At 39.2% G+C, this 5107-nt stretch overlaps 1 long non-coding RNA gene across 1 annotated transcript; it reads left to right on the top strand.

Moving 5' to 3' along the window:
- Window positions 1-727: 727 nt before the first annotated feature.
- On the top strand, window positions 728-3468 carry LOC138896868 (uncharacterized). The gene is made up of 3 exons (XR_011410361.1): window positions 728-959; window positions 1436-2828; window positions 2951-3468. It is a non-coding gene; the product is annotated as an uncharacterized lncRNA (long non-coding RNA).
- Window positions 3469-5107: the final 1639 nt, after the last annotated feature.

The following is a 5107-nucleotide window of genomic DNA, read 5'->3' as shown; positions in this document are numbered from 1 at the left end:
GTTCTAAATACTATAACGGACCTATTCCAAGTTCCAAAATTAAATTTTCAAACTCAATAGCTAAAAAGCAACTTACGATCAAACTTTTTAACTTCTAATTGCCAAATTTCGATAAATCAACACAAATCGACCTATGGACTTCCAAAATCAATTTCAGGCATACACCTAAGTCCAAAATCACGATATGAAGCTATTAGCCATAAAAACACAGTTCCGGGGTTATTTTCACAAAAATTAAAGTTTGGTCAATATTTTCTAATTTAAACTTCTAAATCAAGAATCAATGGTCCAAATCAACCGGAAAGCTTCCCGGAACGAAACTAACCAACCCCGCAAGTTATAAAATCATAAACACACATATGTGAAGCATGAAAAAGGGAGATAGGGTGCAATTACACAAAACAACTGATCGGATCGTTACAAAAATATTTTAAAGTTACTGACCTTTTTGCAGCAGCGAACTGAGGCGTCTTGAACAACAAAAAAAGGTAAACGAATTATTGAACTCAACGTAAAATAGGATATCATATAGTAGTTTCACTTACATGACCAACTCAAATAGATAAGTAAATTTGGATGCTATGGAACTTTAAACTAATATGAAATCAGAAATGTCGAGCTAAAAATGATATGCCTTGATTCAAAACTTCTTAAATTTAAATAAAAGGCCATAGATATAGAGAACTGACTAAGCGAATGATGGCTACTTATTTATTGCATTCTAGATTTAAGTCTTCAATCCACATTTCTATAAAGGCACTCAAGTTAAAGAATGTAACAACCTTGAACAAGGATTCCAAATAGAATAGCAGAACCTTTATTTTTAAACTCGTGCGCTCTTAACTAAAGCGGAAGATCTCAAACAGTGTAAAACCATCGGGACAAGCCACAACAGCCCCAAAAAGGGTGAAGCAATCACCCATAAAATCAATTATAAGCCAAAGAGGGGAGCCTTAAAGGTATTGACGGATCACAAACAACAAAGCGGCGGCAAGTCGCGATAACATCCAAAGCCGGCAAGGCTGATAAATAAAATACATAGTAAAAACGCCACAAGGAAAAGTTTAGGAAGGATTGTACCCGGATAATGTCTGTTAGAAAGTTAGTGCAGAAATTTATTTTTACCATTTACTCTTTTTACTTAGTTTATTTTAATTGTCTTTGAATTAGTCGGATATTGTATGTTAGTGAAAGTTGTGGTTCTATATTATTAGGAGTTATTGTTTTAAATAGTTGCTGATATCTCGTTGGTAGTGGGTCAGTTTGTAACTATAGTCTTTTCTATTTAAGGCAGCATTTTAATGAAGAAAGACACAACTTTTCAGTTCAACTTCTGGTAGCCCACACACTGTTTGTTGAAAGTCTTCGTTGTATTCTTTTTCTGTTTAAACTTGAGGACTAACATCCTCTGTTTGTTGTTTTCATGTGGCATCAGAGCCATGGCTAATAACCCCATTGGAGTCAATCTTTCTCAACCCTATTCCAATTTTTCGGGGAAGCAACTATGACATATGGAGCATGAAGATGAAGACTTTGTTCATATCCCAAGAATTATGGGATTTGGTGGAGAATGGCTGTGTTGAAGAAGGAGTAACAGCTGATTATGTTTCTAATTTAATTGATGTTGTCAATCAAATTAGAAAACTTGGTGAAAATTTGAGTGAAAAGAAAGTGGTTGAGAAAATCCTTAGGAGTTTGCCTAAGAAATATGATCATGTTGTGGCTGCAATTGAAGAGTCAAAAGACTTGAATGAGTTAACTGATGATGAGTTATTAGGTTCTCTTTATTCTCATGAAGATAGAATGAAAAGATATGATGATACTCCTGTTGAGAATGCTTTTTACAGCAAAACGCGGACTTATCATGGTGAAAAAAGTACTGGTGAATCAAACAATCATGGAAATTTCAACAGAGGGCATGGTGGACCGTCATCCCATGGGAGAAGAGGAGGTCCAAGCGGTTGTCATTCTTCTGATAACAACCAGTGCCATGGAAGCTATGACAAAAGTAAAAATGGAAGTCCAAAGCAGTGTTATTTTTTGCAAGAGGTGCGGGCACATTAAGAGGTTCTATTTTTGTAGGATGAAAGAAAAGCAGGCTAATCTAGCCAAGGAGAAAGAGGAGGACGAGACAGAAAGCCTATTCCTTGCTTGTTTTTCTGCAAAAGAATGTTCTACAGAAGCTTGGTATGTTGACAGCGGTTGTAGCAATCATATGACAAGCAACTTGAGCTCTTTCATCAATTTGGATAAGTCAGTCTCAAGCCGAGTCGCAATGGGTGATGGGACTGTTCGGGTAGCTCAAGGAAAAGGTACTGTACAACTGAACTCTCTTGAGTTAAATTGCATTCACAATGTTTTGTATGTGCCAGATTTGGACTCAAATCTGTGAAGTGTGGGGCAATTTATGTTGGAGGGGTATTCACTTGTTTTTGAAGATTTTGCTTGTTGTATTTTCAAGGATAAATCTAAAGAACATCTGTTGGCCAGTATTCCTATGGCCAAAAATAAGATTTTTCCTTATTATCTCACTTCAAATGATAAACAAGCTTTAATTTGAGGGCTGCTTCACTTGATGACGAATGGTTGTGGCATCATAGATATGGGCATTTAAATGTTAAAACCTTGAAACTCATGCATGAGCAGAATCTAGTTGATGGCTTGCCATTAATAAAAAATGTTGATAATGTGTGTGAAAATTGCATGGTTGGAAAGCAACATCGTGACCCTTTTCCAAAGGGTAAGGCAAGAAGAGCTCCAAAACCAGCAGAACGGATTCATGCCGATGTTTGTGGGCCAATGAGCACTCTGTCTCTCAATAAGAACAGGTATTTCTTAGCCTTTGTTGATGATTATAGTAGAATGACATGGGTATATTTTGTTAAGGAAAAGTCAGCAGTCTTCTCAATTTTTAAGAAATTTTTGTGTATACGGTCAAAACTGATTTCAGCCTTCGTACGTCTGATCGAGATGAAAACATAATGGACCGAAGAAAGTCTTCGTAATATCGAGATGGGATCCAAAAAAGGCACAAACGGGCTTCGAGTTTCAGGAATAGGTCAAATACTGTGGTCGAAGTTATTATCGAGCTCGGGTCCGAATCGAACTATGATGAGATATGATGGAATCGCGCTTAAGGGCCAGAGGTCAACCAATACCGAGCCCAAGTCATTACCGGACCCCGAGTCAGCATCAAGCTCAAACCCGCATCGAGTTCTAAAACTGGAAACCGACCAATACTGAGTCCGATCAAGATCGAGCTCATAGACAAGAGCCGTTGCAGCCGCACTAAGGGAGAGAATCTCGGCGGAAATTAGAAAAAAATTGATTTATCATGGTTCCCCACTATGTATTTTTAATTATATTTAAAGTAGGGTTCCCCCACTATAAAAGGGATGACGATATTCCTGTAAAAGACCAAGTTTTGGCATACATTGTAATTGAGATATCATACACTCCTATATTGAAGAGTTATCCCTTTTAGCTTCATAGATTGATTCATCTTGCTTAATCCATAAATCATCTTCTTTCCGACTTTTCTTATTTTTCATTCTCTACGGTCAATACTCGATATTTTTATTTATTTTTACGATTTGTGTCAAGTTATACTACATACCCTTAGAACTACGTACAAATTCAACTCTATCCGTTTTTCGGGTAAACAGTTTGGCGTCCATCGTGGGGCTAAGGATAATAGTGATTATTTGATACGAATCTGCAAAAACACACCATTTTATGCTTATTTTCGGAAGTGCCTTTGATTTCGGATTAGCAACGACGGGCTCTCAAATTAAATGGCCTTACCTATCGATAACGAAGCTGGCCTTCAAGGTGAGAACAACAAGACGCCCAGGGCCGGAATGTCGCTTGTGGACGCCGTTGGAGCTCGAGTCGAAGTGCTATTAGACGTTAATTTGCATGTGGCCATTGAGGCAAACCTACATTCTGAACCTGAAAATAGCATTCATGGTGGCACTCGATCTGCAGTCGAGATACCCATAACGTCGAGGAAAACAGCGTCATCTTGCCTATGATTTTCGAAATGTTGCAAGCTCAACATGAAGCAATAACTCAGTTGCAGAGTCAAACCCAGATACTGAGCAGGACGGAGCCCAGTCTACCCCGAAAAATCACCCACAGAATGGAACCAGCTATAGTAAGGTCAAATGAGCAAGAGTCGGGGACTAATCCCGAAATTGCTAAGATGTTCGAAGAACTCACCAAACGAATAGAATCAGGAGAAAGGAGGATTGAGGCGAACGACAAAAAAATGGAAATATATAAATCCAGGGTTGATCAGATCCCGAGGGCACCACCGATATTGAAGAGCTTAGATTCCAAAAAATTCGTACAAAAGCCTTTCCCCCCAATCGCGGCTTCTAAACCGATCCCAAAGAAATTCCGCATGCCCGAGATTCCTAAATATAACAGAACTACCGACCCCAATGAACATGTCACCTCTTACACATGTGCCATTAAAGGGAACGGCCTAGAGGACGATGAAATCGAATCCGTAGTATTGAAGAAATTCGGTGAAACCCTGTCAAAGGGAGCAATGATATGGTATCATAATTTACCATCTAATTCTATCGATTCATTTGCTATGCTTGCAGATTCCTTCATAAAAGCACACGCCGGGGCCATAAAGGTCGAGACCAGGAAGTCAGACCTATTCAAGATAAGACAAAAGGATAACGAGATGCTAAGGGAGTTCGTATCTCGTTTTCAAATGGAACGAATGTATCTGCCACCAGTCACAGACGATTGGGCTGTTCAGGCTTTCACTCAAGGTTTGAATGAACGAAGTTCGACAGCTTCACGGTGGTTAAAGCATAACCAGATCGAGTACCCAGCTATTACTTGCGCCGACATGCATAATCGGTACCAATCAAAAATTAGAGTCGAAGACGATCAGTTGGGTTCTGAACCCACTGCTAGAAGGGACATCAATCGAGAACAAGGTCCGATCAGGGACCGATACCGACCATATAGTGGAAACCACAGGATTAATAAATCGAGACGTAACCCCAGACAAGGAAATAAAAGAAGTGATCGAGGTCAAGGGTCTCGGGGGCTGATGAACAGAAATGGGTTCGACAGGCCTACC

This window comes from Nicotiana tomentosiformis, chromosome 8 (genome assembly GCF_000390325.3).
Source record: "Nicotiana tomentosiformis chromosome 8, ASM39032v3, whole genome shotgun sequence".
In the NCBI taxonomy this organism is placed as follows: domain Eukaryota; kingdom Viridiplantae; phylum Streptophyta; class Magnoliopsida; order Solanales; family Solanaceae; genus Nicotiana; species Nicotiana tomentosiformis.
The sequence above is the reverse complement of the archived record's forward strand: the minus strand, read 5'-3'. Positions and strand labels throughout refer to the sequence as shown.